The sequence below is a fragment of the Camelus dromedarius genome, chromosome 14, assembly GCF_036321535.1.
Source record: "Camelus dromedarius isolate mCamDro1 chromosome 14, mCamDro1.pat, whole genome shotgun sequence".
Lineage (NCBI taxonomy): Eukaryota > Metazoa > Chordata > Mammalia > Artiodactyla > Camelidae > Camelus > Camelus dromedarius.
The window spans coordinates 14,842,424-14,867,566 of record NC_087449.1 but is presented as its reverse complement, the minus strand read 5'-3'; the positions used below and the strand labels follow the sequence as shown (position 1 = coordinate 14,867,566).

Below are 25,143 nucleotides of genomic sequence, written 5' to 3'. Positions count from 1 at the left end.
TGTATCATTTTTGTGTGTGTGTGAAAGCAGAGGTCTTAGGAATAAGCATGTTACACTGGCCATTTCTACAACTAGAATAAAAGGGTAAAGATTATCTTGAAGAATTACACTGTTACAGAATCAAAAATTCAATAGGAAGGCACGATGAGCTTTTAATCACAAAAACTTGTATTTTTAGATGTTCAATCTAAATACAAATGTTTCAAGTCTCTTAAAAAATTTTAAGGATGACTTTCAAGTGGCATTTACCTTAAAAGATAATTTTGGCATCCAATCATTGAGAAAAGAGTTTCAGCTTTATGGGAATACTATTTTTTAGCACATTTTAAACTGCTGCTGAAAATGAAATATACCAAATAACTCAATACCCTAAGAAATTATAGGATGATGTTGTTAATGTCTTTCAAATTGATTAGAACATATAAGATGACATTTGAGCCTTGTACCTGCTTTACTTAGTTTTTTTGAATAATTGGATCGTAAAACCTTCACTATCCTCTATGGTTAATCTTTTCTTCTACACTGTTTTTACTTAGGTTTCCATTGCCTTGAGAGAGTAGCTTTAACTGTTTGTAATTTATATTTTCTATTTGTAAAAGAGAAATAAAACCTCATTTTTTAAATAGAGAAGTTTAAGTAATATTTATATAAATGCCTCTTTCGTTTAAAATGGGACAAGTTCAGACAAAATTGATCTTACTGTGTTATTCATCATCTTTGTAAAACTTGCATTATAATATTCAAAAATCTGTCAGTGGGAGGAAACCACTCAGAAAATTGCTAGTAAAATGAGAACTGGATCCTAGTTATTGCCCATATTACAGCTGGCGTCATGGACCAACGGTACTACCATCAGAGTGGTGCTAGGAGAGCCAGCTTAGAACAGCCTCGGGAATTAGTCTAAAAGTTTACAGGGAACCCATAGCAGTTCAAAATACTCTTTAATCTTCTAGGAATAGTTTAAAATCCCTCTGCATAGAAACACAGTGTAGGTGCTCAAGAGAATCTGTTTAAACAATAAACTCCTGAAAATTTTCATGGCTGGGGTAGCTACTGAAATTCAGCTATTAAAATAAAACTCATTCTTCCTAACAATTATATGACAAATATGATAAATAGTTAATATTTTAGTAATCAAAAGCCGGCACATTAAAATGAGATTACTATTTGTCACCCCAAATTTTAAATAATAAAAACATTATCCACCGATGATTCAGAGAATTGTATTCCCTTTCATCTAATAATTTCTTTTCTAGTATATATATGTATAGATGAAGCAAGAATTTATTTATAAGGCTTTAAAACACACTGTTTATAATGAAGAAAATTTGGAAACAATTTTTAAGACAATAATTACATCAAAACATGTTCATAATATATTGAGTAAAAATAGGTTATAGAACATATGTGTACTATGGTTATATGTAAATAAATATTAAACATACATATGTAAATGCTTAACAAGATAAAAGAATATACAAAAAAAGGTTGGGGTCACTATCTCAAGACGGTATGATTTTATGTGGTTCTGTTTTTCCTCTTCAGCTTTTTCTTTTCTTTTTTTCCCAAAACTTCCACAATGGACACAAATTGCATTTATAATGGGAAGAAAAATCTAAGACACATAGACTGCATTTGACAACTACAAATAAATTAATGCCTTATTTCATTGAACTAATTTCTTTGTGATTCCCCTCAAAATATGTTTAAAAATTGATCATCTGCTCTTTAATTTTTTTCTTGATCAGTCTTGACTAAAATTCAAAACACATTTTTTATGGTCTTTAAATTAAAACAGTCACTACAAGTGTGTGAGGAGGATGAGAGACTGTTTTCTGATTAATTTTTGTTATTGCTCAAACATTCATAAGCAGGAATGGAATCGAAAATAGGCACCCATAAATGCTTCATGAAACCATCCTGCAGATCCCACCTTCTTTTACCAGTGATGAGCGCCATACCCTCATCAGCTTTATGAGCTACAGATCCCTGGTTCTTCAAATGAAAACACAGTTGGCCTTCTACCTTTCATTATTCAAGCCTTTATGATTTGATACTGTGTCTCTCTTTTGCCATCTTCTCTACATATATTTAGCAAATCTGAATAAAGAACACCTCAGTTATTTTTCCTTAAAATAATATTTATTCAGCGGTGATCTTGGAAATTTGCCTCTGCGTAGAATGCTTATTATCTCCAAGCTAATCTTTGGCAGGCTGTCCTATAATTATCCTAGCTCTTTTGGAACATGAAATAAAATTTTAGTTTTGGAAACTAATTTAGTCAGACAATTACCTCAGTCATAAAACATTTTTATACTTATAATTGTTGAAGTGTTCAGTAGATATGAGAGTAAATTTAAAATAATCCTAGTTATGATTATACAAGGAAATGGAAAGAGTAGTTGTCTCAAGAAGGGAACTATGTGTGTGAGAAGAACAAGGGAGACCTACTTTTCACTGTATACCCTTACGTAACTATTAAATTGTATATCAAATACATGTATTACTCTAATCAAAAATAATTAATTTTAGAAATATAGAATCATTTAAGTATTGACTTGGCATATCTTAGAAATAGATATAACCTAAGAAGTAACGTCAACTATTAACCACTAAAATGAATACAGTAGAAAATAAAGGAAACTTAATTTAATAGAAATTAAACTATAAACTATATGAATATAAAGTCATTAGAGATACACCACCAGTAAAATCCTTTATTGGGATACTTATTTACCTACTTATCCTGACTGAAAGGTTGAATTTTGGCCATTAATGACTTAAATCACAAATGTAGAAAGCAAAGTTTCTCTATCGTCAACATTTTTTTTTTTTTTACTTATTTGGGAAGTTATTTCAGTTTTCAGAGGGAAACAATAAATCCAACATGACATACTTGCCTTAAATAATATCAAGCATAATATAATACTATTATGCTATTGATAAATCTTTACTGTGAAATAGGAGGTCACTACTCACATTAGGAAGAGAATTAACCAATGGTGAGATGGTATAAGAAGGGACAGTGTGTTTTCATGACTTGTGCAAAGCAAAGACGCACAGCCATTCAACACGTATCTATTGAATGAGTGCATGAAAATGTTGCTTGAATATTAGACATTAGTATATTGTAGACATTTTAAAAATGTATAAAAAGCTATGTCCCTCTGCTCTCAAATTGTTCAGCAAAATGGGAAATTCCAACTGTTTGTCTAGTAGCATAAGAATTGCTCACTCTTTTGTAACTATTTGCTAATATATTTTATTCAATAAGCTGTTTATACTATAACAAAGCATTACTAGTAAGAATTGGGTCATTGTTATTAATTTTAAAGGGACAAACTTTTTAGGATTTTTAAGATAAAACTAAATGTTTTCTAAATGCTTATTAATTTGAACTTACTAAATACAGTCTCTGTGTAATCCAGTTTAAATCTGAACCTAAGTGTATCAGTTAAGAATGTGTTCAGTTGTAAACACCAGAAAGTTTATACCAGAAACAGTTGCTTAAATTCTAAAGAATGTATTTGTTTCATACAGTAAGAAGTCCCACAGCTGGCAGTCCTGAGCTAGGGTGCTGTGTCATTCAGGGATGCCATCAGGGACCTGACTCATCTCCTCTTTTGGACCCCTTTATTCTTCGCTCGCAGACATTTATCTTCAAGCTTGTACCGTATGTCACAAGTTGACTCCTGCACTCCAGACACCTGAATCTCTTCCATAAAGCTCTGTCTTTTTATTTAGAAAAGAAGGTCCCTCCTGGCAGACTTCTCCTTGAGCTCATTGGCTAGAACTGTGTCTCATGGCTATACCTGCCTGGAAGGTGGTTAGGAAAATCGAGTGTTTGACATTTTCAGTTACTATAACAGAGGAAGCAAGAGAGAAGATGATTTGGAATGGATGTTCAGGGAGACAAATTATTGTATATACTACAGCTACTGGTGAGGTTTATTTAAACAGTCAGAAAAAATAATAAGATTTTCCTATTCTAATAATTTTTAGTCAACCCAAATGGATTACACCAAAGAATGTGTGTTTTTCTCTGCAACTGTTATTAAATATTAAACATATTTTATAAGATTAACATAGGAAAACTGAATATTGTATATTCTCACAGAATTCAAGTAGTCAAACTGAGATTCATTTCCCAGCAAAGCATATTCTAGAGCTGATATGGATAACAGCAAAATAGCAAGTTGTGAGACCTTGTCTCTGAATAATTTTATATTTCATAATCACTCGATTAAATAATTCTTGACATTTGTGTTAAATGGAGTGGAGTTTGCAATTTAAACCCAGCCAGAGTAAATATATACAACTGCAGTTGTCCTAAGCTGAATATTGAAATACAAATCTTTCTTAAATTAATTCATATCTTTTAAAAATCATCAGACATAAAATGTATCACAAACTATACCAGTAAGTCTCTTTCACTTCAACTTGAGATACTTAGAATAGCATCTTAATAGTAAGTCTGGGAATCATTAGGCAATCTTATACTTAATTTTGTCCAGGAACTGTCCCTGCTTTTTTTATAACAAAGTATCACCGTGCAGCATACATAATGGGTCTTAGTTCCCACTACTATCCTCTCTCCTGCCATTCTGAGATATAAGTTCATGAATTCCCCCCCCCCAAATATAAATCCCTCCTCCACAGGGTTTCAAAACCTCCCTAGTAATTTTTTCAATGGCTGTTTGTTAACTGTATACTATTTGCTACCATGGTGATATGTGTGTATGCTTGTGTGTGTGTATGTGTGTGTGCATGCATGTGGGCATGCACACGTGTGCTAGAGAGAGGTGGGGGAGGCAGGATAGAGAGGGAGGTAAACCAAGACTTAGGGAGGGGAGATATAAAGCAAAATAAGAATATGATTCTAGCCCTCAGACACTCAAGTTTCACGACATAAAAAAGATAAATGCACCTAAAAGATTAATATTAAAAAATAAATACAGTTTAAAATGTAGAAGTAAAATAAGTACTACAAGTAGGGAGTACTAGATGGTTAGAGTAGAAAAAGCTCAGTGTGAGTTAGAGGATGTGAGACACTTTAATTACAAGGGATGGGTTAAAGTTTTGAATTATGGGAAAGATTTTGGCTGGCTGGGAAGAGAGGTCCATTCTAGGTGAAAGGAGGTACAAGAACAAAGGTATAAAACTAAGAATGGCTGATGAGGATGAGGAGGGCAGATTGGCTAGAATTCTTATAGGGCAGAAATTATAAAACAGACTGGATTAGTATTATGGAGTCAGAAAAAAATCAACTCATTCTTTTATTTTCATAATATTGATCTGGTACCTATTCTGAACCAGGTGCTGCAGTACATGCTATAAATACAATGGTGAGGCAGATAGAAGGTGCCTTCTCTCATGAAGCTCACAATTTAGTGTGGGAAACTGGCAATATATAAGTAAAGGTCAACAAATAAAATAATGACAGACTGTGTGATAGTGACAGAAGTGCTAGGAAGGAAACAGACATGATACTACGACAGAGTATAATAAAGATACTATAAAAGAGTAGGAAAGGACTCTAAAAACATGATGAGTATTGTACTGTTTTGATTAAAGTTCATATGGAACCATAAAAGACCTTGAACAGCCAAAGCAATCTTGAGAAAGAAGAACAAAGCTAGAGGAATTACACTTCCTGATTTCAAACTATACTGCTACAAAGCTATTGTAATCAAAACAGTACAATTTATGTGTCTGCATAAAAACAGACACATAAATACATGGAACAGAATTGTTAGCCCAGAAATAACCCCCCCACACACATATATGTCCAATAAATATTTGACAAGGGAGCCAAGACTACTCAGTGAGGAAAGGACAGTCTTTCATCAATGAATGATGTTGGCAAAATGGGGTAACCATCTACAAAAAAAGTAAAATTTGAACCCTCTCTTACATCACTCACAAAAATCGACTCAAATGAATTAAAAACTTAAATATAAGACCTGAAACTGTAAAACTCCTAGAAAACATAAGGAGAAAAAGTTCCTTGACACTGGTCTCCACAACAATTTTTTAGATATAATGTCAAAAGCACAAGCAACAAAGGCAAAAATAAGTGGGACTGCATCGTACTAAAAAGCTTCCTTCACAGCAAAAGAAACCATCAACAAGATGAAAAGGCAATCTACAGAATGGGGGAAAATATTTACAAAGCATATATCTGATACAGGGTTAATAATCCAAAAAATGTAAAGAAGTCATACAATTCAAAAGCAAAAATAAAAAATACAACTGAAAAATAAGCAAAGATCTAAGTAGACATTTTTCCAAAAAAGACATACAGAGGGCTAACACATATGTGAAAAGGTGTTCAGCATCCCTGATCATCAGGAAACTGCAAACCAAAATCACAATGAATTATCACCTTACACCTATTAGAATGGCTATTGTCAAAAAGATAAGAGATGTGCTGGCAAGGATTTGGAGCAAAGGGACCCATTGTGCACTGCTGGTGGAGATGTAAATTAGTACAGCCACGGTGGAAAACAATATGGAGGTTCTTCAAAAAATTAATAATATAACTATATCCAGCAATAATAATATCCAGCAATCTCACTTCTGTGCACATATCCAAAGGAAATGAAACAGGACCTTGAAGAAATATCTGCACTTCCATGTTCAGTGCAGTATCAGTCATACTAGCCAGGACATAAAAACAACCAGTCTGTTGATGAATGAATGGATAAAGATATGGTCTCCTTATATACAATGGAATATTATTCAGTCATCAGAAAGAAGGAAAACCAGGCGACGAATCAAGATGCTGGAGTAGAAGGACGCTTCTAGCTCACCATCTCCCGCAAATACACCAAAACTCACATCCACAGACCTACTCAGCCAACCAGAGCACCTGCCGAACTCCAACAGAACATCACCCTCTTTAAAAGACAAAGACGCCAAAAATCTGGTAGGAGAACAGGAAAAAAGAAAGAAGAAAAAGCAAAACAGTGCGAGACCAATCCCGTGGGGAGGGAGCAGCAAAGGAGGACTGGCACTTGTTCGCTGGGTCTCCCCTCTCCAACGGAGAGGCCAGCAGGACAGAGGGGGAGCCTCCGAGGCTTAGATCTGCCCTGAGCACCCCTTGATCAACAGAACTGAGTTAAACGGGCACAAAGGTCCCGGCAACACCCAGCCTGAGACGCGAGCCAGCAGCTGGAGCCGTGACAGGCTGCCTGAAGGACTGGGGTGGCTGCACTGAGGCAGCCCTGGGGGACTGCAGGGTGCTGCATGCCATGGCTGGGAGGGGATACAGAGCAGAACAACCTTGGGCCCCCATAAATTGTGGAAAAAAGGCAAAGCAACATGGCTGGTGTGCCCTTGGGGGAGGGGCGCCATAGCCTTTGTCTCCTCAGACCTGCGTCACAATTACTGGTGCTTCTTGTGAGAAGAGAGGCAGGGCACAGCCACAGCTGCCATCTCCTCCTGTGCACAGTGCCTGGGCGGGGGCAGCGCCAAGACCTGAATCCGCACCGGGGGGCACCACAACCTCCTGGGCAGGACTGAGACTTGTTTACAGCCCGAGGCAGATAGGATCTTTCTGCTCTGGCACCTCAGAGAACTCATGCCGCCAAGACAAACAAGGAGCTGAGATTTGGCACGGAGCAGGGGTGGGGCCGTTCTGCAGTTTTCCCCGGGCCTGCCTTCGGAGCTCCGACTGGAGGCAGAGCGGGCAGCTGCACAGAGCAGCGGAGTGACCAGCGCAGGGAGAGGGAGGGCGGCCACCCCCCTTCCTGGCAGGAAAGCAGCATCTGATCACAGAGCTGGGAGGGGGTGCGATCCGCCCACCTGCCTCGCGGAGCACAGCATCTGACTGCGGCATCGGGAGGAGGAGTGACCCACCCGCCCACCAGATAAGAGCTCAGCACCTGACCCAGTGTTGGGAGGGGGCGTGATCTGCTAGCCAACAGCCACTGGGAGCACCACAGACAAGGGTGCCAACAGAGGGCCTCTGGAAACAGCAAGCTGAGTTCGTGAAACAGGGCAAAGACACAAAGACCTCTTGATAAAATCATTAACAGCACACTGTCTCCAGAAGAACTAGATAACTGATACTCCTTAAGCCACAGTGCCAGAGAGATATGCGCAAGATGAAGAAGCAGAGGAACCACTCCCAATTAAAAGAGCAAGAGAAATCTCCTGAAAGCACAGTCAAGGAAATAGACACTGATGGCCAACTAGATCAAGATTTCAAAAAAGGACTGATCAAAGTACTGAAGGAACTAAAAGAAATAGTGTTTAGAGATATAAAATATGTCAAAAATGAAATAGAAGCTATAAAGAAGAACCAAGTAGAATTAGTAAACTCATTTGCTGAGATGAGAGCTGACCTAAAGGCTGTACAAAGCAGGCTAGATAATGCAGAGGAACGAATAAGTGACCTAGAAGGCAGGACAACAGAAAGCACCCAATCAGAACAGCTGAGAGAAAAACAAATAAAAAACAACGAAAACAATATAAGGGACCTATGGGATAATATAAAACATGCCAATCTAGGCATAATAGGGGTTCCAGAAGGGGAAAAAAGAACAAAGGGGATTGAAAAGGTATTTGAAGAAATCATGACTGAAAACTTCCCAAACCTAAAGAAGGAATCAGATACCCAAGTACAGGAGGCTCAGAGGGTCCCAAACAGGAAGAACCCACACAGACCCACACCAAGATACATCATAATCAAGATGGCCAGAGTCAAGGATGAAAAAATGATCCTAAAGGCAGTAAGAGAAAAACAGAGTGCATTACAAGGGAACCCCCATAAGGCTCTCAGCTGATTTCTCTGCACAAACACTATAGGCCAGAAGGGAGTGGCAAGATATATTCAAAGTCCTGAATGAAAGAAAGGTGCAGCCTAGGATACTCTATCCAGTAAGGCTATCCTTTAGAATATAAGGAGAGAAAGAACTTCACAGACAAGCAAAAACTAAGAGAGTTTAGCAACACTAAACCCATGCTAAAAGAAATATTGACAGGTTTACTCTAAATAGAAAAGCAGCAGGATGCTACAAAAATGAGAAACTCGTAACTGGAAAGGAGATAACTGCCATGAATTACAAAAAGAATAAACACAAAATTCTAAAATAAGACATTTAAATCATTAAGAGTGGGAGAGGGAAGCAAGGAAAGCCACTGTGGAAAACAGTATGGAGATTCCTCAAAAGACTAGGAATAGACTTACCGTATGACCCAGGAATCCCTCTCCTGGACATATATTCAGAAGGAACCCTACTTCAGGATGACACCTGTACCCCAATGTTCATAGCAGCACTATTTACAATAGCCAAGTCATGGAGACAGCCTAAATGTCCATCAACAGATGACTGAGTAAAGAAGATGTGGTATATTTCTATGATGGAATACTATTCAGCCATAAAAACTAACAACATAACACCGTCTACAGCAACATGGATGTTCGTGGAGAATGTCATTCTAAGTGAAGTAAGCCAGAAAGAGAAAGAAAAATACCATATGCGATCGCTCATATGAGGAATCAAAAAAAAAAAAAAAAACCAAAACAAAACATAAACAGACTCATTGACATAGAATACAATATTGTGGTTGGCAAGGGGGCGGGGGGTGGGAAGGGACAGACAGGGATTTTAAAATGCAGAACAGATAAACGAGAGTATACTGTATAGCACAGGGAAATATATACAAGATCTTGTGGTAGATCATAGCAGGAAAAAAAATGTGACAATGAATATATCTATGTTCGTGTATAACTGAAAAATTGTGCTCTACACTAGAATTTGACACAACATTGTAAAATGACTATCACTCAATAAAAAAAAAGAGAGAAAGAAGGAAAACCTGCCACTTGCTGCAACATGGATGGAGCTTGAGGGCATCATGCTAAGTGAGATAAATCAGACAGAGTAAGACAAATACTGTGTGATGTCACTTACATATGAAATTTAGAAGAGCTCAACTCTTGGAAACCAAGTAGAATGGTGGCTACTGGGGGCTGGAATTGGGGGAAATGGGGAGATGCCGGTCAAAGAGTACAAACTTGAAGTTAGAAATGGAAAAGTTCTGGATATCTGAAGTACAGCATAATGATTACAGTCAATAATACTGTGTTACATACTTCAAAGTTTCTAAGAGACTAGTCTTAAATTTTCTTATCACGCAAAAGAAATGGTAATTATGTGATAGGATGTAGATGTTAGCTAACACTACAGTATCATTTTGCAACATTTAAATGTATCAAATCAGCCCACTAAATGTCATATATAAATTATATCTCAATAAGGCTGGATTAAAAAATTAAAGAGGTGGTGGCAGTTGTGTTTCAAGCAGAAGAAACAACAAATGCAAACGCCCAGAGGGCAGGTAAGACCAGGGTTGCCCTGGGAGCTGACAGATGGTCAATGTGAACAAAAGATAAAGGAGAAAGACAGCAGTATGAGAGGACGTCGGTACAACAGTATGACTGCGTAGACCTCAGTTTGGACTTGTCCATCAGGGGAATCCACTGTCAGAGTATTTTATGTGTTAAATGACTTGACAGTTCATGACTCACCTTGGCATATGTTATCTCATTTGGATCATTACAACTCTACAAACCTGACACAAGAGCTATTACTAATGCATTGTTTTACAAATTAGGTAACTACTGACTACAATTTCAGCTCACTATCTACTGAAAGTTCTTGAATAGAAGAGTAATATATCTAAAACAGTAAGTTAGATTTTGTTTGGCACCTGGATGGAGAAGGAATTGGAATGAAGTATGTGGCATATGTGGTGAGTGCAGAATGATGAGAATTAGGGAAATGAGGGCTGAAGTAGGATGGTGGCAAGACAGAGGAGAATGAAACCAGGACCGCTCTGCTTCATCAGCATCAACAGCCTTCCAAGCAATCTGTTTCCCTGGGTCACCAAGATACCGTGAAAATAGATGCCACAGTATGGAGAGAGTTTATGGCTTGAATGAATTTCTCCCTAATGGTTTTTAACACAGAGAAAGAAAGGGATGCTCACAAATCTTTGAGCATCAAATCTTACATTTATCTCTCCTATGGTCTTCAAAGCACTCTGTTCCACTTTTTTATTATATCAACTTGATAAAAATATATTTTCTCTGAGTATTTGGAGTTCAAAGATCTTGTTTTTCAGTTTTCTGCTGTGAATGTGGTTAGGTGACATCTGTCTTTTCTGTAATGGACATAAAGGGTTGCCTGTTGTTGGTTTTAATCCCCAAGGGCCACATCAAAAAATGGCTGGCCTTGAATGCTCCTAAATGTGGACTGACCATTATTAACAACCCATGTGACAAGTTATTGAATCATGTTGTTTCTAGCTCTTGTCAACTGCATATAAGTGGGCAAAGACAGGGTAATAGACAAGAAGGCAAAGAGGAAAGTGAAAACTGAAGACAAGACAAAACCAATAGAAAAATAAGCTGAAAAGAGATTTAAAGAAGAAAAAATGAGAGGAAAGAGTAGGGCGCCTGATAAAAATCGAAGAATTAAGGTAAAGGTCAAGAAGGAAAAAGGCAAAAGGGAAGAAATTGGAGAAACAAGATCAAGAAAAATGCAGAGAAAGAATTATTAGAAAAGGAAAAGAAAATATATAGAGGCCATACATAAGAAAGTTTACTGAAATATGTTTGGGTTTGGAGAAAATCTAAAAGCGGATATGCACATTCGATTATAAAAGTAATATTTCATATGTCTGCAAAAGGAGGTAATGAGGTGGATAATGGTTATTAAATTACCTGGAATTTAATTTCTCTACTTTTACTTTATACTTAAAGTAATTTTAACAGTCAAATAATAAAGGTTGAACATTAGAGCAAAGTTCAAGGACATCTGTTCTTTGTATCTATTGTTCCCCTTCCTAAAACTATTACAGTTAATTCCATTCTAACACAATTATTATTTGTCAGCTACCTAAAAGCCACTCAGCAGTCCCACTGTGTCTCTTTCTGTCTCTCCAGTTAATATACTTGGAGAATCTACCGAAACTTCCTGTCTGTGCAGCTTGGTTCCAGAAGAGTCATAGTGAGGACAACCTCCACTCTAATGATAATTAACGCTGAGTTACAGGAAACGCACAGCATCATCGTTCACACTTTGCTGCAAAAACTCTGCGTGTTCAGTAGCTGTTTATTGTTAAAAGTTGGAAGATTTTCAGACTTTCACCCTGACCTCATCTTTTAGTTACTGGATAAATGTGCCGAAGTGTGTGGAGGGGCAGCCTGTCTTGAGATTCTCATTGACTGGGGTTGCAGCAGCAGCAGGAACAACAGCTGAGACACTGCCTAAAGACTTAAGAAGGCCAAGATGGAACATGCTGGACACAAAAAGAACTTGAGTTTACCTTACCTAATGCAAATATTTGGGAAGTTAACTGGGAAAAATATTACTGGGAATCCTAAAACTGTTTCAAGGAATCATTAAATAATGCTAAACTATCCCTGACTCTTAATCATCACTTCTGTTGAGCTCCATGGTAGCTTTTTAGAATTTTGATATATCAAATTTATCTTAAATTTAGATAGCAAGTGAATATAATTGCTTCATCTTCATTTATGTTCACTAAGAGTTTTTCTAGAAGAATAAAGTCTTAGTTTTAAGTAGTTGAACTGCAGCTTTTAGTCATTCTTCCCTGCCTCATGCTGCAAACAAAGGGCAAGATACTCAAGATACAGCCTCTTCTCAGCATGGGCTTGCTCCTTGAGAATCAACAGTCTGAGAATGTAGGTTCTATCTAAAGTTAACAACTGGCAAGTCTCTTAACACCCCTTTAACTTAGTTTCCAGCACAAAGTTACTGTTTCTATCCACAACACAGCACTGAGTGTGGAAAATGAATTATGCAACATCTGTAAAGCATGGAGAGCTCCCCATAGAAAAGCGTGAGTTTGGAGTATGTGTCTATGAATGTGTGTTTAGAAAGCACAAGGAGAAGCAGAAAACTTGAACTTTGACATAGACGGAACTATAAATTATATCTATATTATCTTATATATGATATATATTATTCATTATTATAAATCATTATGCAAAAACTTAAATTTAAAAAGAGCCTTAAGCCTGGAAAGAGTTGCACTAGCCTAAAATATCTTCATTTTTCTAACATCGAGGGTCATTGAGATTTCCTCTCCACAATATTTAATATTGGCTCTCATTTTACTAAGAACACTACAATACATGATATACTTTCAGTGTACCCCCAAACATGAATTTCCCAGGAAACCATAATTATTAAGCACTCCATCCACAAAATCCTCTCTTACTTTGGTCTTTCAGAAAAACTCTTTCACATGCAACTTCTTTCAACTCTTCTGCTTCTTCTCAGTCTTATTCATGGACTGTTTGTTGTTTCTCTGTCTGCATCTTAATGTTGGCACAATCTCAGGGTTCTCTTGGGATCCAGCTCATCTATCAATTCTATCTGCTAATCTAAGGAGAATCTCATCTATATCATGGTTTCCAAGGCTCTAGCCATGAACAGCTTTAACTTTTCTCCCAAATGCTAGCCCCTTATTTTTAAATTCAAATGCCCAACATTGAATTTACTATCTATTGCTCCCAGAGTTCCAAAAGTTTGCTCTCTTTTCCTTGTCTATCTACCACCCACTCTTTTCACCCAACCTAAAAATCCTGCCATTCTTAACTCCTCTCTGATCCTCCACATCTGCTTGATTGACAAGTCCTAAAATTCTCTATCCTACAATGTTGTTTCTTTCTCTCCAATCTTACTGTCACTGTCTGGGTTGAAGCCTCATTATTCCTTATCTGGACTGATACGACAGCCTCCAAACAGCACCTTGCTCTCTCTGACCCATCATTCACTTTTTATAAAATACAGAACTTGACATATAAATCCATTGGCCGAAACCTTGTAAGATTCTCAATCGCTTACAAAATAAAATACAAGCTCCTTAATCTGGCCCTTACTAAGCTGCTCAAAATTATTTTCTATCGTCTACCCACTCTCACCAATAACCTTCGCTCTCTCAAATCTTAGTGGCTTTGTATGTGGCTGAACCGTATGAAATTGTTGACATTTAACTGGTTTTGACGTAAAAAATGGCAATTTCATAGGGCTCAACTAATGATGCTTTTTTTCTCTGCCTTGAATGTTCACCCTTCCTACCTGTGAAAACATCAAGACTCAGCTTAAACGTCCGCTCCCTTGGGAGGTAATCACTGGCCAAACTAGGCTGAAGAAGACGTCCTGCCCCGTGCTCCCTTCCCACTCTGTCAGGACTCTGCCACGGTGCTGTGTTTCAGTTATGCGTGCATACTTGTCTCCGCCACTAGAGTAGGGGGGACTTGAGGGTAGAACCTAGGACTTAATTATCTCTACATCTTTACTTCTAGTACAACATTTAATTAGGAGTTAGTAAATATTCGTTGAATGAATAAATACTCTTCTGAATTTGTTATACAAAGGAGTTGATAAGTTTGTTGGTTAAAAATGGGACAAGGGTTGTTATTATGATTTAATATATTGTAGAATGCCTCTTTCTTCTTTTTACAACACTTTCTCTATTTTACTTCTTACTGGCTATGCCTTTGTTCTTACCAGATGGATTTAATACAGCTATGAAAGGAAAGATTCTACACTCCCAGAGCACATGGTCAAAATGAGCCCTGTGACACGTACGTAACCCACATGAAAGCAGATGTATAACGTTCAATCAGTAAAACTCTGGCAGGCAGCAAGCAGACATAGGCATCAGCCACCAGGTAAATGATTCCTAAGAAAATCCCAAGATTGTTTCTTGTAACATTCAAACCAAAATTGTTTTCTACCCACCAAAAGCCATGAGCATCAATGAAACCTCTCTCTGAAAATGCATGGGGGACATCCATAGAAACTGCAAATTGTTCAGGAGGCATTTTGTAGCAGACATTTTTGCAGAGCCTGTTTATGTTGAAAGAAGTTGCACTGCCAGCATGTTATAAATTTGTGGAATTAGTGATTAAGAAAAGAAAAGCCCAAGAGTAACTGAAATAGAAGAGACGAAGCTTGTATTTTAAAGACTGGACTTGATATATGACTGGAATATTAGATATTCAAAAAGTATGATTTTAGACTGAGACTGTTAATGTTCCAGTTTCTCAGTCATCTCTGATAACGGGAAGATGTCTACCTAGCTTGGACTAATTGAGATACAGACAGGATGTGCAAATCAAAAGCAGATCAGGAGGAGACCCAGGAAGGACCAGGATCACAGCAGGGCTTAGATACTGGAAGGACTCAAACCAGGACTAGGGCAGAGATTCTGCCCCAGTCCCCCCCACACATTAGTGAAAGAAACTGGATATTAATATCAGAATCATAGTTTCTGATGCTTACATATCACTAGTTGCTAAAATTGATAAAAGTAAGTTGGAAAATTATACACAGTCAATTCCTTAGTTGTGTTCAGTCACTTATTCTCAATTAATGTTTCTGTGGTTGTCATAAAACCACTGTCACACACAACTGAGAATAGATTCTTAAACAAAGGAGATGCGTACGTCATTTAAAAACACTATCCTGGTGGACAAAGTGAGCATCCCCGGTGTCTTCGCTTGGGATGCTGTAATGAAATAACATAGATGGGGGTGACTTAAAAAACAGACATTTATTCCTCTCAGTTCTGGAGGCTGGGAAGTCTGAGATCACAGGTCCAGCACGGTCAGGTTCTGGGGAGTGCTATTTCTCTCACTTGCAGACAGCTGCCTCCTCGCTGTGTCCTCACATGGGAGAGAGCGAGAGCAACACGAGAGAGCGAGAGAGAGCGCACGCGCGCAAGAGCTCTGCTCTCTTCTTATATGGGCACTAATCTCATTGTGAAGAATCTACCCTAATGTCCTCCCCCGAACCTGATTACCTCCCCCCAGCCCCAGATATCACTGTAGGGTAGGGCTTCACCATATGCATTTTGAGGGGGACACGAACGTCCAGCCCTTAACTTTAGGTCAGTAGCACATCTCATAGTGCAGTGCCAGAACAGAACCACATCCAGTTTGGGTGTGGTATCCTTTGTTAATACATAAACCTCTTTCTAAAAAACATAGCTGAAGAAGGTTATTTAAATCTGTCACATAAACTAAACGTAAAATATAAGCTTAATCATTTGACTTCTGTGAGTATATATTTCATTTGAAGCAAGATGATCTGGTTCATTTTATCCAAAAGCACAGACAAATGTCATACTAAAATGGAGTTCTATGACATGCACAAACGGGTTTCATATAGTGACCTGAGGCTTCATGTCCTTGAATCTCAAGATAAATAAAATCCTGGAAGAGACAAAAGAATGCCAGATACAAATGCCAGGTTAGCTATGCTGTCCTTTGGCTTTCAAGGCAGAAGCCTCACCCTTGGCTAGCTTGTGAATATTCTACCCTAAGCTTCATTTTTGGTCCAGAGCTTTTGGCCAGCATCGGTCTTTGTGGCTCCCCTGCTGCACTGTCTCCTTGGTATTCTTGGCAGCTGCCTTAGGTGGAGAGGTGAGCACCAGAATAAAGTGAAGAACAAAAGCCTGCTTGCTATGCTTCGGCATCAGTATTAAAGTTAGTTTAGCATTCTTCAGTCCAAATATCCTGTCCTCATCTCACTACACAACACACACCCCATCCCATATTTTCAAGGCCTTTATGGATCTGAAAATGTTCAGAGATGTGTGCTTAGTTGACAAAAGCACATCAAGACTATCAAATAAGAAGGCCCTCACAAAAACCTAGCCAAGCTGACATTTAGATGCTAGGCTGGTAAACAGTGCAACGTGTTGATTTTTATTTAGCTCCATATGATCCTGTAGAGACTCCTACGTGCTTTGGGATACATTAATATTTGTACGGAAGAGAAATATAATCTTTCCTTCCCCTCTCTCCCCCGCCAGTCTCTGGGTAAATACATTCTCTCTGAATATATGAGCAACAGACAGGAAATAGCATATGTCTTAGATGCTGTTATCAGCTTAAATGACAGAAAAATTTATAAACTCAATCCCAGGCTCATAGGCTTCTTAAAATTTGTTAGTAAGCTTTTTAGTTTGATTTTATTTGCAGCATGCACCTCAGTAATACCTCTCTACTTTTTCAGAGGGGATACTAAAAGATAAAAATATATTTTAATAAAGCTAAGAATTTTTTATGATTGATTTATTTAAATCCTTACGAATTCTTCTAAAAGCAGTAAAAGAAGAGGATCTTAGGCTCAAGACAGAAAATCTACCCTTTGTTCTCCTGAATTTTATTCTATAGATCCCAATAGTGATAAACATGCCGGTACATTCCTGCCTCTCTGGTATCATCCTTCTGGCAGGGAGAGACAAAGGTGTGTACGTTTAACTCTGGTAATGGGTTCCTTCTGGACTGTCTTGGATCATGCATGTCCTAGCTTTCTCACATCAGCATGGATAACAGGGACTAGAAGGTAAAATGATTACATATTACGAGAAACTCAGCAGAAGGCTTCAAAATAAAACAGGCTAAATAACAACATATCCTAGAAGAGGAAAAAAAGGTAGACTTAAAGTAAAGGAAACAGAAAATAATTTACTTAAATGTAGAAAACACTTTGAAGGTTTCTCATTCCATCTCCCTAGTAAGTGCATCAAATGCTCGGCTTTTGCACCTAAACTGGAAAACCTATTCTCCTCCGTTTCCCAAATCCCCTCCCCTGTACCATTTTTATTCTGATCTTTTTCAAAGGTTTTAGATGCTTCTAGCCTAAGGAAAAGATAATTACTTACAAACAGAAAAAGAAAATTCATTATTTGGAATTCAAATATGCTGGAAAGTCAAGAATATATGGCATCTAACTCTCAAGTGGACTCAGGTTTTTATAGAAGCTGATATTTAAATTCAGTGAAAGCTACCCACCAGCAGCCTCAAAAAGAAATTGATCTTTGAAAAAATAATAGAGAATGCTATTAAGCTAAATCTGACTAGCAAAAAAATCCATAAGAGCAATCAAAGAAATTCACAGAAAGAAAAATGAACAATAAAAGACAAGGGAATTCTCCATGCAAAACCTAGAAATGAAAGATATTTTAAAAACATGATTTTATAATTCATTTGCCCTGTAGCAAGTATCAAAATTATGTGATAAGTCTTTAGAGACTGAATACAATATGACATTAATTTGTATGGAAAGAAATACGCATGTTTTGTGCTCCAAAAGACTTAACATAACCAAAGAAAAAAGCCAAAGATATGTACTTTTTTTTTTAAGTAGAGGGAGGTCAAATCCATTCTATGTGCCTAAAGATGTAAGTTCACCTTTAGTTATAGCCCAAAGGAGTGAATATTAATAGTTGTCACCTTTCTCTGATGAGAACAATATTTTGAATGACAAATAGATATTCATTAGATCATTTAATTATATGTGTGTCTTCCTAACTGCTTAATATTAGAGAAGTATGTGACCGAAATAATGGTTTGGGTTAGGTGACCTTGTACTTAAGGGTCTCTTTCTCTCCAATTACCAGGCAAGCTTTTCAGATGCACTCAAAGATTTAATGCACAAATCCCTTACGAGCTGTCTGGTAAAAGGTTGGGGTAGCACAAATAAACATGATAACATGACCTCATTGCAGAAAATCAGGCTGGGATTCTAAGTGGATATGCTTATTTATCACTGTTGGATTGCTATAGTAAGACAAAAAATAAAGAAATATGAATATGTCATAAGTATATAGCAGAAAATGAAAATTAAAATTTAGTGTCATTATAACAAGGTACTCATATATACCTTTATGATATCAAAGAAAGCATTTATTTCTCAGAAATCTCTACCTATATATAATTGCAGATACTCGATTTTAATAGACAAAGTTTACTTGCCTATATTCATTGGCATTTCCTTTGTAGTGATTACACGCTCCACTCTAAAGGTTTACTTTTCCCCATTTCATCATCTTAAGAACTAACAAATCCTATCTTTTTACAAATACTAATTTGATAAGTGGATTATCTGAAGAGAAAAAAGCCAGACAGAAATAATATTATATACCTAATATTTCAGCCCCAAATGTGACAAGTTCTTACCTTACCAGTGAGAAGATTAAAAGAGGGGCTTAGGGTTTAATCAAAATATATTGAAGGGGATTAAATAATCAAAGATCCATTTATATATCTGACTTACAAGTTTATTTACACATGCATCTGTAAAATCATACATTATGTAATTATAAATGATATGTTAATTTGGAGTTAGTGTCTTTTTCTAATTAAATTTCATGAAAGAAACTATATTTAAGTATAACTGACTTACAATTTACATTAGTTTCTGATGTACAAATAGTGATTCAGTATTTTTATATATTACAAAATAATCACCATTTTAAATCTAGTTACCATGTGTCACTATACAAAGTTACTACAATATTATTGACTATATTCACTATGGTGTATATTATATCCCCATGACTCAGTGTCTTTTTCCGTATGACTTATATAGCATAATACTCTCTAGGTCCATAAATGTTATTGCAAATGGCAAGGTTTCATTCTTTTTTATGGCTGAGTAATATACCATTTATATATATATATGCACATATATAATATGTATACCATATCATATCTTTATCCATTCATCTATCTGTGGGCACTTAGGTTGCTTTCAGAGTTGGCTATTGTAAATAATACTGCAGTGAACACTGGGGTGTGTGTATCTTTTTGAATTAGTGTTTTCATTTTCCTCAGATAAATAGCTTGGAGTGAAATTGCAGGATCATATGCTAGTTCTATTTTCAGTTTTTTGAAGAAACTTCACACTGTTTTTCATAGTGGCTGCATCAATTTACATTCCCACCAACAGTGCACAAGTGTTCCCTTTTCTCTACACCTTTGCTAACACTTTTTTATTGACTTTATGACAATAGCCATTCTGGCAGGTGTGAGATGACATCTCTTTGTGGTTTTGATTTGCATTTCCCTGATGATTAGTCATGTTGAGCACCTTTTTATGATTCTTTTGGCCATCTAAATGTCTCCTTTGCAGAAATGTCTGTTCAGGTCCTCTGCCCATTCTTTCATTGGGTTGTTTTCTGTTTTTGGTTTTTTGTTATTTAATTGTATAAGTTGTTTATACATTTTGGAAATCAACTCCTCATCAGATACACCGTTCGCAATATCTTCTCCCATTCAGTAGGTTGCCTTTTTGTTTTGTTGATGGTTTCCTTTGCTGTGCAGTTCTTTTTAGCTTGATGTAGTCTCATTTGCTTATTTTTGTGTTTGCTGCCCTTTCCTGAGGAGAGAGCTCCAGAAAAATACTGCTAAAATTATTGTCAAAGAACTTACTACTTATGTTTTCTTTTAAGAGTTTTATGGTTTCAGATCTTATATTTAAGTATTTAATCCATTTTGAGTTTACTTTTGTATGTGGTGTGGGAATTGTCTTGTTTGATTCTTTTGCATGCAGCTGTCCAGTTTTTCTAAAACCATTTATTGAAGAGATGTCTTTTCTTCACTGCATATTCTGGCACTCTTTGTCATAGACTAATTGTCCGTATAAGGGTGGCTTTATTCCTGGGCCTTCCATTCTGTTCTTGATCTATGTGTCTGTTTTTGTGCCAGTACCATATTGCTTTGATTACTACAGCTTTGTAGTATACTTTGAAATCAAGGAGCATAATACTTCCAGCTTAGTTCTTCTTTCTTAAGATAGCTTTGGCTATTTGGGGTCATTTGTAGTTCCATACAAATTTCATAATTATTTGTTCTAGTTCCATGAAAAATGCCATGGGTATTTTGTAAGGAATTGCATTGAATCTGTGGATTGCTTTGAGTAACATGGATATTTTAAGAATATTAATTCTTGCAACCCAGGAGCTCATAGTGTATTTCCATTTATTTGTGTCATCTTCAATTTCCTTTATCAATTCCTTAGTTCTCAGAGTACATTTTTACCTCCTTTGTTAAATTTATTCATAGGTATTTTATTTGTTGATGCAATACTAAATGGAATTGTTATCTTCATTTCTTTTTTATTGAAGTATAGTTGGTTTACAATGTTGTGTCAATTTCTAATGTACATGTTTCAGTCGTACATATACATACATATATTCCTTTTCATATACTTTTTCATTATAGGCTACTATAAGATATTGAATAAAGTTCCCTGTGCTACACAGTAGAAACTTGTTGTTTACATATAGTTCATTACTAGTGTATCTGTACTTATGCAACAGATTTCTGTGTATTAATTTTGTTTTCTGTAACTTTACTGAACTCTTTTATTAGTTCTAATAGTTTTTTGGTGGAGTCTTTAGGGCATTCTATATACAGTCGTGTTGTCAGCAAATAGTAACAGTTTTACTTTTTCTCTTCCAGTTTGAATGCATTTTATTCCTTTTTCTTGTCTGGTTACCATGGTTAGAACTTCCAATACCATGTTGAATAAAAGTAATGAGATTGGCCACCCTTGTCTTGTCCTTGATCAATCTCAGTTGGTAACATCCCTTTTTTATTCCTTGGTAAGGGTCTAAAAAAATCCTAGAACAGATGCATTTTTCTAGTCTTACACGGACAATTTCATCCCAAAAGTCTCCAGAGAGGCATATAACATATAAAGGAATCCACCTTCATCCCTCTTGCTTTCATACACTTCACAATTTGCCATTGACACATTCATCATGCTGCGTCCATTCACTAAGAGGAAGAAGCCTTGATTAGCATTGGGCTGTAAGCACCTTCTAATTAACGTTGATGAGTTCACTCATATTGACGTGATCAGGCACTAGGAAATTTGTTTTATGCAGGACAGGAAGCTGCTTCTCACCCTTATATCATTCTATTATTACCAGGATTTTGGTAGGATACTTGTCTTAGAAGAGCTGGACACCTTCTACTCATTGTTCAAAGGTTTGGTGCTGTTTGAAGATTTTCTCCAATGGCATGGCGTGGCCAGCCGGGTAAGGGCAGCGAGGCGGAGGGTCACTGCAGCTCCAGGCAGTGATGGTGACAGCTTGAACTGTCCACATTTTATGTTTTTTACATCATAACTACACATTTTTATTTTGTGTATCCCTTAACTACCTATTGTAGTTATAATTGACTGACTAATTTTGTCTTTTAACCTTCATATTGGCTTTTTGAGTTGCTGACCCACTGTCTTTACTATATATGTTGCCTTTTACCAGTGACTTTTTTTCTTTCATTTATTTTCTTATTTCTAGTGATGGCCTTTCTTTTCCACTTAAAGAAGACCCTTTAATATTTCACGTAAGGCTGATGCTGGTGATGAACACTTTTGGGATTTGCTTGTCTGGGTAACTCTTTACCTCTCCTTCAATTCTAAATGATAATCTTTTCAGATAGAGTTGTAAATTTTATCCCTTTTAGCACTTTGAATATATTATACCACTCTTCTTTGGGCCTGCAAAGTTTCTGCTGAAATATCAGCTGATGTAACTAGTTTTCTTTTGCTGGCTTTAAAATTCTTTCTTTAAGTTTTTCCATTTTAATTATGATATGTCTTAGTATGGATTTCTTTAGGGTCACCTTGTTTTACACTCTGTGCTTCCTGGACCTGGACATCTGTTTCCTTCCTCGGGATAGGAAAGTTTTCAGCTGTTATTTCTTCAGATAAGTTTTCTGTCCCTTTCTCTCTTCTTATTCTGGGACCCCATTCATTTAAATGTTAATACACATGATGTCGTCACGAAAGTCCCTTAAACTGTCGTCATCTTAAATTTTTTTTCTTTTTGCTGTCCTGATTGGGTGATTTCCACTGTTGTGCCTTCCAGGTCACTGACTTGTTCTTCTGTAGCATCTAATCTGCTGTTGATTCCATCTAGTGTATTTTTCATTTATTTTATTTTTCACCTCTGATTGGTTCTTCCTTATACTTTCATCTCTTTGTTGAAGGTCTCACTGTGTTCCTCCATTCTTCTGAGTTTGGTGCGCATCTTAATGACCATTACTTTGAACTCTGTTAATTAAATTACTTATCTCTGATTCATTTGTTTTTTTCTGGGTTTCTATCTTGTTCTTTTGTTTGGAACATATTCATCTGACTCTTCATTTTGTTTAACTTTCTGCATTTGTTTCTATGAATAAGGCAAAACAGGCACCTCTCCTGGTTTTAATGGTGTGGTCTCTTGTAGGGGCATCTGACGTACAGACTGGATGTGTCAAGCGGTTTTAGCAGGCTGGATGAAGCTGAAGCGGGTGCAGGCTTGGGCTGCTCCAGGGAGCTCTGCACCAGAGCTGCCTTAGCAGGAAGGTTAGAGTTAGGGCAAGTGCAAGCATGGGGCAAGGGACACGTTGGAGTGGAGGCAGAGGGGCTTCAGCTGGTATGGGCTAGGGGCCTGGGGCATGCTAGGGCAGTCTTAACAGGCAGCCAAAGTGCCTAAACCATGTTCCCATCCTGTTACCCAGGTGGAGAAAGAATACCCCAAAAAAGGCATTTTCCAGGGCCTCTGACCCTGGAGAGAGTTCATGTAGTTCCCTGTCCTTTTGGCAGACACTCTAAGTTTAGTAAATGGATTTCCTTCACGTATAGTCTAAGTGCCCTTTAAACCATTGTTTTTTTACCACACCCCACAGTGGATAAGTCCGCACACAGGCACCTCAGTGTTATCCCTCCCTACTGCAGATCACTGCATCAGGGCTGGGGTTCCTGTCGATATTATGCCTCTGCCTCTCCTCTTGTTATTGTGCAGAAGCTGTTTAATCAGCCCTCAGTTCTTCTTTAGGAGGAATTGTTCTAGTAGGTGCAGATTCAGTGTGTCTATGGGTGGAGTAAGTCCAAAGTCTTCCTATGCTGCCATCTTGAATCGCCCCCAGCTCTGACACTTGGAGCCAGATAACCCTACCATTATCTCACGTATACCAGCTTTGCCACTAATGTGTTGTGTGCCGTTGCATAGTGACTTGCTGCCCCCAAGTTTCAGCTCCCTAATATACAAATGGCAGTTAGAAGTAAACACCTTGTAGAGTTGTCCTGAGATTAAGCTGTCCTGAAGATCAAGTGCCTGATACATATCCTTTGCAGAGAAGTAGTCATCTTGTATTTGTGTCCTAACAGATTTCAACAAATTTATTGTGCATGTATTACCTGCCAGGCAATGTGCTTAGTATGAAAGATACAGTGGTGAACAGGCAGACCTATGGCTTACTCTTGTAGAGCTCAAAGTTTAGAGAAGAGACTTATTCAAATAATTGTGTGGCAGTTCTCCACATGGCAGTCTGGGCTTTTGACTCCATCCACCCAGAGGTCATCCTCAGCATTTTAGTTATGTCCATAAAAAGTGATCCAACTCTGCAATGGAGTTCAGGAATTAATGATTTCTGAGGAGTTCACGAGAAGGCAGAGAAGAGGACACACACTGTACACCATATGCCAGAAACACAAGAACATTTCCCCATTGATGTTTTTGTTCTCCCAAAGTTCCTCCTCATCTGCCAATCAGTCTTAATTCTTTTTCTTCTTTCTCCATCCATTGCACAGATATGGTTTTCCTCCCACTCTCAGCTTGTCCCCCACCCACCAAAAAGAAAAACAAAATACTGCTGTGAAATGAAAAGTGATGTGTTTATTGTACTTCAGAGAAGTACAGAAGAACTCTAGACTCGTAACCTGGAGACATGGATTCAAACCCCAGCTTTGACACCAAGTCATCAGATAATCTTGGTTAAGCCTTTCCACCTCTCCAAGCCTGTAATCCCAAAGCAGAATGCTGAACCAAATAAACTCTAAACTTCTTCTAAAGGTAAGTGGATAATTGTTATGATCCTGTTTCAACACAAATATTAAATGATACTAAATTTTTTAAATTCTATAGTTGAATTCAGTGCATAATTATTTATGTTTGGACAACCCTTCCTACTTCTACTCCTGCTCCCTTAGATTTAGCTTCATTAGCTCAGTTGCTTAACATTTTAACATCTATGTTTATCTGTAAGGTTTAGTTTTCTACAAAATCAGCTAAGCTTATTTTGGGTGAAAAAAAAATAGCTATTGAATTCTTTCAGCATGCTAGTATTTCAAAGCAGCCAGCCAACAACTGCTATTTCCATTGTCTGTTTTCACTTTTAAGCTAAGAAGAGTGAAATTTACTGATGTTTTCCCAACCCAAGCTTTCCTACTGTGCAAAATGAATAGTTAAGCAGAACATTAGCAGAACAGTTTCATTTCTAACTCTAGGAGTGAAGGCTTCCCACCACTGTCA

The 25,143-nt window shown here is 37.3% G+C and overlaps 1 protein-coding gene and 1 pseudogene across 1 annotated transcript in view; both read right to left on the bottom strand.

Annotated features, from left to right (window-relative positions):
* The window catches only part of SLC44A5 (solute carrier family 44 member 5), a 158,643-nt gene that overhangs the window by 84,259 nt on the left and 49,241 nt on the right, over positions 1-25,143 (bottom strand). The gene's annotated exons all lie outside the window — the stretch shown is intronic.
* LOC105096652 (microtubule-associated proteins 1A/1B light chain 3B-like) lies at positions 21,278-21,867 on the bottom strand (annotated as a pseudogene).